The following is an 8,656-nucleotide window of genomic DNA, read 5'->3' as shown; positions in this document are numbered from 1 at the left end:
ATACAGGCAAAATATCCATATAAATAAAAGAAAATTAATCTTAAAATATCTGTTGTAAAAACAAAAGTGTGTGGTAGCTAGGGCATGTCTCATATGAAATGTTGACGTGAACTTGATAAATTACATTGTTTAATCAAACCTCATTTTCTTATCCATAAAGTGCTAATTAAAATAGCTTTCCCAGCACTTGGGAGGCAGAGACAGGATTTCTGTGAGTTTGAGGCCAGCCTGGTCTACATAACAATCTCCAGGACAGCTATTACTACATAGAGAAACCCTGTCTCCAAAAGTAAACAGCTGTCTTGTAGAGCTGTAGGGCTGACACTAAGATAATATTAAGAGTTATGTATATAAGACAGCTAACATAGTATATTCTAGGTTCTGAGTTAAGAATTATGTGGGGGGGGGGGTTAAGGATATAGATCGTTAGCAGTGTGTTTGCCTACCACTACTGGTTCAGAAACCAGTTGCATGCATGTGCATCAGTGTGTACATGCACACACACACACACACACACACACACACACCAAAAAAAGTTTCATAACACCCTAAGTGACAGATGTTTGGGGAGTATGTGACTATTCAGTGGTCACTGAACATGATCACTTACAGCCAAGTTTTCTCATTAGAAATAATTATCATTGCCAGGTGGTGGTGGCGCACATTTTTAATTCCAGCACTTGGAAGGCAAAGACAGGCGGATCAAACAAACCCTGTCTTGAAAAAAAAAAAAACAAAAATAAAAGAGGAAGGAAGTTACTATATTGGTCATCAACTTAACAGGATCTGGAGTCAGCTGGGAGACAAGCCGCCTGACCTGCCTATGAAGGACTATCTAGTTTGGGTTTGTCTCTGTGCATGCATGCCTGTAAGAATTATCTAGATGGGTCAGCTGATAATAAAAACTTGTTTAGTGCCATTTCACATGATAGAAACATAAAATTTAAAATATGGTGAGACTTTTCTACATGATAGAATGACTAGAAAAAGTATATGACCAAGTATTAGTGAGAATGTGGAACAACTGAGGATTTTGTACTTTGTGATGGGATATAAAATAAAATGACCGTGTTAGTTTCTAATAAAGGTCATGCACATTCTTCATCAGGGAAGTTCTTCCAAACCTCTCCTCCACAAACCTTCCCATCCTCAGATCTCCCCCAAAACAACAGTTTTGGGTCAGAACCTTCATACTGAAGGCCAGGCAAACCCCTTCCCTGCACCTGACTTGATTCCTTCTAAAGCATGCCCTGTCTTCAGGCCTGACCCAGCCTTCACATGAGCCCTAACCTGCTGTCTCCATATCAGACACAGGACCAACAAAGGAGGTCCAAATGCTGCAATCTTGTTGTAACAATACAAAGAATATGAGAGATCAAGACAATATTCCTCACCCCACTCCAAACCCACCAGTTCTGTAGACATGTTCTCCAGTGACAATTACTGAGATGAATTCTAGGACATTTAAAAGAACAATTGTAAACTTGTTTAAAAGAATTCAAGGAGGTTTAAAGATAGCACACACAAATATCTCAGTGAACTTAATGAGACTATAAAGAGAGTAAGCATCTGAATAATATTCAATAAAGCATAAATGTAAGGCTGATGGGAATGGTGAAGAAAGACCAGGCTTTGAAAATGGAATTCAATGCGGAAATAGAAGCATTGAAGAGGACTCAAGCTGAAATGGAGATGTAATTTTAAAAAAAAAAAAAACCAATAACCTAGTGAAAAAACTCAAAAGCTTGACAAGTAGCATGAATAAAACAGAATGGGTTATCAGTGAATATCAACGGATTATCCAAAGATAAAGTGGAGGATCTAGATGAAATAAGCAAAGAATATGAAAAATTAAAGAAAATACAGGAAAAAGGTGTAAGAAATGTGAAATACCATGAAACATGTCAAACCTTTGAATTAAAGGAATAGATGAAAGAAAAGAATCCCAGGTCAGCGGTATAGACCAGATATTCAGCAAGTCATAGAACAAAACTTCCCCAGACTAAGAAGGACACACTCTTAAAAATATAAGCAGCACACAGAACATCAAATAGACAAGACTCAAAAAGAATAGCCCCATGGTATATTGTAGTTAAAACAATAAGTATACAGGACAGAGTACTGAGAGCCACAGTAGAAGAAAACTTTCCTCAAATACAGGGATGCTTCAACATCTGGAAATCAATGTAATAAACCACAAAAGCATTGAGCCTATAATTCATGATCCTAGAGAAGCTAAATAAGAAGGTGAACCCAAAGAAAAACATAGGCATCCTCCTGAATATTAACCTTCATCAGGCTATAAAGGAGACAGAGACAGAGACCCACATTGGAGCACTGGACTGAAATCTCAAGGTCCAAATCAGGAGCAGAAGGAGAGAGAGCACGAGCAAGGAACTCAGGACCGCAAGAGGTGCACCCACACACTGAGACAATGGGGATGTTCTATAGGGAACAGCTGGCCTGGGTCTGAAAAAGCATGGGATAAAACCGGACTCGCTGAACATAGTGGATAATGAGAATTACTGAGAACTCAAGAACAATGGCAATGGGTTTTTGATCCTACTGCACGTACTGGCTTTGTGGGAGCCTAGGCAGTTTGGATGCTCACCTTACTAGACCTGGATGGAGGTGGGTGGTCCTTGGACTTCCCACAGGGCAGGGAACCCTGATTGCTCTTTGGGTTGTGGTGGGTGGGGGACTTGATTGTGGGTGGGGGTGGGAAATGGGAGGCGGTGGCGGGGAGGAGGCAGTAATCTTTAATAAATAAATAAAAGTGAACTTAAATACAGATATCACATGATTATCTCAAGTGATACAGTAAAAGCCTTTGACAAAATCCAATGTATTTTCATGATAAAAGTCTTAGAATACGCTGTACAATGGTGGCACATACCTTTAATCCCAGCACTCGGGAGGCAGAGACAGGTGAATCTCTGTGAGTTCAAGGCCATCCTGGTCTACAAGAACTAGTCCCAGGACAGGCTCCAAAGCTCAAAATTAAAAAAAAAAAACTTAGACTACAATTAAAAGAAATGTATCTCAACATAATAAAAACTATTTGTGAGAAACCTGCATGTGGAAGCCAGTGTAACCTCATATGGAGAAATAGATGAAGCAATCCCATTGAAGTCAGGAGTAAGTTGGGCTGTCCCAATATCACTCTTCATTTTCAATACGGTGCTCAAAGCACTAACCAGAGCAATAAGGCAAAGAAAGGAAGTTAAAGGGCTACAAGTAGGAAAGAGGTCAAACATAAGAAATCCCAAAAGTTTTACAAAAAACCTAGAAATTACCTGCAATTTCAGCAATGTGGCAGGATACAGAATCAACTCTGAACAAATCAATAACTTTTTATGCACCAACAATGAGCTTGAAGAAAAAGATATCATGGACATTCACAATAACCCATAGTGTTGTATTGAGGTATGGGCTCCTTGTTCCGTCCCACCTGGCTAGTGTACACCCAAAATAAACCACACGGAAATCTGTATTAATTAAATTGCTGCCTGGCCCATTAGTTCTAGCCTCTTATTGGCTAACTCTTACATATTCTTTTAACCCATCTCCATTAATGTGTATCGCCACTTGACTGTGGCTTACCGGCATGAGTCTAACCAGTGTCTGTCTCAAAGAGGAGAGCCATGGTGTCTGCCACACTGCCTTCTTCCTCCAAGCATCCAGTCCTGTCTCCCCCGCCTAAGTTCTGCCCTACCAAAAGGCCTAGGCAGTTTCTTTATTTGACCAATGAAAGCAACACATAGAAAGAAGGCCCTCCTACACCACCATAGAGATATTAATAGAGAAAATAAAATACCTAGGACTAAGCCTCACTAAAGGGATGAAAGATCTCTGCAATGAAAACTTTAAGTTTCTAAAGAAAGAGATAAAAGACTAGAAAAGTGGAAAACCACCCCATGCTTGTGGATTGGTGACATTGATATTGTGGAAATAACCGTTCTACCAAAAGTCTTTAACAGATTCAGTGCAAGTCCATCAAATTCCTCACGTTTTTCTTCATAGAAATTGGAAAAAATCGGGCTGGAGAAATGGCTCAGAGGTTAAGAGCATTGCCTGCTCTTCCAAAGGTCCTGAGTTCAATTCCCAGCAACCACATGGTGGCTCACAACCATCTGTAATGGGGTCTAATGCCCTCTTCTGGCCTTCAGGCATACACACAGACAGAATATTGTATACATAATAAATAAATAAATAAATAAATAAATAAATAAATAAATATAAAAAAAGAAATTGGAAAAAATCCAAGTTCATATGGAATCAAAAAATATTCTAAATGGCCAAAAGAGTCCTGAGGGGGGATGCTGGTGGGATTATCATTCATAATCTCAAAAAGACAGATGTAGACCAGTGAAACAACAGTGAAGATCCTAACATGAGTATGAATTACTACAGCCATCTAATATTTAACAATGATGACAAAATTGTAAGCCACAGAAAAGAAAACGTTTTCCTACAGTGCTGGGAAAACCAAATGTCCATATGCAGAAGAGTGAAATTAGACCGGTATCTATCACCTTGCACGATACTAACTCCAAATGGATCAAAGACCTAAATGCGAAACTGTAGACACTGAAACTGCTAGGGAAGATATAGGTGGTATCTTAATGACACAGATGTAAGAAAGGGTTTGCTGAATAGGACCCCATTGGCCAATACTTGAGAAGACCCCATAAAACTAAAAAGTTCTGCACAGCTAAAATATCACTTAAAGAAGGAGTTCATAGGATGGGAGAAAATCTTTGCCAACTATATGTCTGACAGAGAATTAATATTCAGAATATATAAAGAACTCCAAAAACAGAGATTAAAAACAAAACAAAAGCCCCAACCAATTCAAAACATATCCCAGGAACCTGAAAAGATTGCTATCAAAAGAAGAAATAATGACAAAGAAACACCTCAAAAAAAAAAAAAAAACGACGATTTCATCTTACCCCAGTCCAAATGGCAAAGATCAGCTAAATGACTGAAGACAAACACTGAAGGGGTCGTGAGGAAACTGCTGTGTCAATCTGGATTCTCTGTGGAGAGCCCTTATAAAGCTGAGAATAAATCTACCATATGACCCGGCTAGTCTGCTTCTTGGGAATACACCACACGCTCACAGTAACCAGGAAATGGGAATAACCCGGTGTCCTTCATGTGGTAAATATATACTGTGGACTACTATTCAATTACAGAAAAAAATTACAGACAGAAACTATTAAAGAAAACCACAACCTAGCCGGGCGATGGTGGCACACGCCTTTAATCCCAGCACTCGGGAGGCAGAGGCAGGTGGATCTCTGTGAGTTCGAGACCAGCCTGGTCTACAGAGCCAGTTCCAGGACAGGCTCCAAAACCACAGAGAAACCATGTCTCTAAAAAACAAAAAACAAAAAAAAGAAAACCACAACCTATCAAAACACAGAAAACACATGGATACATCTACAATACAACACTTATTTCCAAGAGCCAGAGAACAGAAGTTTTCTGTGAGATTCCGTCTCCTAGAAATGTCAGAGGAATCTCACCAACTTGGCTCTAAACAAATCTTGAACAAAGATGTTACCAAAAGACATGTTAACATGGAAGGAAAAAAAAATAAGATGGGTCCCCAAGCGCTAGATAAAATACTACGAAATGCTGAGAGTGGGAAAAACATTCTTCCTCAGGGAAGAGCCCCTAAATGGTTATTCAATGCCAAGTGGTCAGCCTAAAATCACATACATATAGATAACATTAAATGAGCTAGGCAGGTTTGTGTGTGAAGAAAGAAATGGGAAGGAATGAGAAAGAAATGATGTAATTATATTTAAATTTCAGAAAAATAAAAATATTTTTAAAACACTTATGTATGAACAATAGCAGCTCTATAAAAGTTCTGAATGGCTGTCCCCCCATTGACAAGAGAAAAATAACTTGTGCTTTAGTAATACAACAAAATACCATGTAGCGATGAAAAAATGAATGTTCATTTACTGTACGTGTAGATCAATAAAGGTATAACTGATGAGCATAGAGCAATGGTGTTGACCAGAAAGCATACAAGGAAGCTTCTGGGTGATAGAGATGTTCTGTAACTTGACCAGGAAGATAGTTACACCCATGTAAACAATTGTGAAATTTTATTAAACCATACCCTTAAGCTATGCATTTTACTAGAAATTTTGCCTCTATTTAAAAAATAATATTTCTAAGTTTGTGTTATATGTTAATGTGAAAATTTCCTATTAAACCCTTATGCAGGCTAGAGAGATGATCCATAGGGTAAGGTGCTGGCACTGAGCCTGACAACCTTGGTTTGATCCTCAGGACCTGGGTGGTTGAAGGAAAGGACAAACTCCCACAAGTTGTCCTCTGATCTCTCTGTGAGCATCATGGTAGCTTTGTGCTGGTGCACAACTGTGTGCATGCATGTACATGCACTGAAATATGTAATACAGAAACAATTCAGAACTTTTTGTTAGTTTAAGCCTTTGTTAAGTGTTATGTGTGTTTGTTGATGGAGCAGCTCTAGAAAGAAAAACACATCTGTTTCATTCAGGTCTATTGTTATTTGCATGGGTCCCCAAGGCAATAGATATCTTCAACTCTGCTAATAAAGTAGCTGAATTTTATATTTAGAAAGTTTGTATTTAGGAAGTTTGTTTTCTGTGTCTTTTCTCACTTTCTCTTGGTAACATATGATTTGAGGAGTCTCTGGAGGCCAGGTTGGGCTGGAACCTGCTACAGAGCCCTGGCTGGCTTTGTGGTTCTTCTTTTCCCATCAAGTCCTAGGATTCTATTTTTTTTTCATAGCTAGCCCATAACTCGACTTGAATTTTCCAATAACAAAGCATGCAGTCAAAGCATGCTTATTGAGAATATAGTATGTGTAAGCACAAATGTTCCATACACAGATATATACATAGCCCTTTCTGTCAGAAGTTGTTGAATATCCATCATTTTTCACCTCTTGTAAATTGGGGAGATGTTTATTTCTGCTGCCAAAGATCTCAGAATTCATTCATTCTGTCTAGATAACTATCTAAACTGTTCATGAATTAGGTCATTTAAAAAGATATGCATACCACACACACACACACACACACACACACACACACACACACACACACCAATGCCCTAAATCCTGCAAACCATAAATATCAACTTATATGGTTAAGCGGTCTTTATGAACAAAAGGACTTTGCATATGTGATTAAACTAAGGCTTTGAAGGTGAAGAAATCATCCCGGATTACCTGGATAGGTATCCCCTATAGACCAAAAGGAGTAAGAAAGAAGTCAGAGCACAGGACACTCTGGTGTTGGAAGCTGAAGCTGGAGTGATGCACTTTGAAGATGGAGGAGAGACGGCAAACCAAGGAATATATGTATATGGTCACTAGATGCTTTAAAGAAACAAAAGGGAAATAGATTCTGTCTTCAGGGTTTCCCAAAGGAAACCTGCCAAAATCTGGATCTGAGCCCCATGAGATAGATTTTTAATTTCTGACCTCCACAATCTTTGGAGAAGACATTTGTGTTGTTGTACACTGCCACATTTGTAGTAATTCACTATAGTGACAATAAGAAATGAATGTAGTAATTGTGATATATTAGTTTATTGTGAGAGGGATATTTCTCTCAACAACCTTGAGCAAATAAGCTCAGTGTGCAGATAATTGTCCAGGAAAAGTAAAAAAAAAATACTTTAGTGGGTATGTTATTAGCTATCTGTGTCATTAACATATGGATACCTTTGTGCCCTTCTACAATGTCAGAATATATTGAGTGTTAATAGAGTCACCTTCACCAAGTACTTATACATTCCTCTGAAGTCATAACTATGGCAATATTCCATTCCATTCTGATAATATCTGGCACTAGAATGATACATCACACTTCAATCAATTACATATAAGTGCCAAAGTTAAAAATGAGTATATAGAAGCTAACAGGTAGTAAATGCAGCATTGGTAACCAATCAGAGAGCCATTTCAGGTAGGTAGGTGCTCGGCTGAGGGAACTTGACAACTTTGAAGTTGGTGATGTCAGTGACGGTAGGGATCAGGCTAAACCAAGTCAAGGCACAGTTGGAAGTGTGTCATCTGGCAATCTTCTAAGCAGTGGCCAACGACACGTGCCAAGTTGGTGCGCCATGGTGTGGGCTCAGGTGGTTCTCCTATGTTCAGATTTGAGGCTGTTGCTTTCATTGATTTGGTCTGTCCAATAAGCTTAAAGGTGGTATTTTTTAATAAGCATGAATAAGCCTATGCTTTATGATGTTAAGACAGATGACGATTATTTATGAACAAGATGCCAAGTTATTCTGTCTCAGTATTTGTAGCCAGCCTTGAGTAACTTGTAACAAAGCAGCTGCTCAAGACACAATAAAATCTAGACAACATGATTTAAGATTCTTTTGCTTGTTTGTTTAATAGTACTATTTAGTACTATTAATGGATTTCTGGACTTTCTTGAATCCAGATAGGAAATGGCAAGGAAGTAGAGGAGTTTATGTAAATGAAAGATTTTGTAAGTGAAAGCCAAAGGGAAGAGGAAGGTGTGAGTGGATGCCATAAAGAATATTTCAAACCTCTTTCTCATTTGCTTAGCCTTTTCTTGGCTCATCTTTCATTGGAGTCTGTGTTGGCGACTGTGTTTTCTCCAGA

General features: G+C 38.6%; 1 protein-coding gene across 7 annotated transcripts in view; it reads left to right on the top strand.

The window, feature by feature from the left end:
- Kiaa1328 (KIAA1328 ortholog) overlaps window positions 1-8,656 on the top strand; it is a 262,267-nt gene that overhangs the window by 149,385 nt on the left and 104,226 nt on the right. The gene's annotated exons all lie outside the window — the stretch shown is intronic.

Source organism: Alexandromys fortis, unplaced genomic scaffold (assembly GCF_014885135.2).
Source record: "Alexandromys fortis isolate MF-2015 unplaced genomic scaffold, M_Fortis_MF-2015_v1.1 scaffold_25, whole genome shotgun sequence".
Lineage (NCBI taxonomy): Eukaryota > Metazoa > Chordata > Mammalia > Rodentia > Cricetidae > Alexandromys > Alexandromys fortis.
This window is presented reverse-complemented; position numbering and strand designations above follow the sequence as displayed.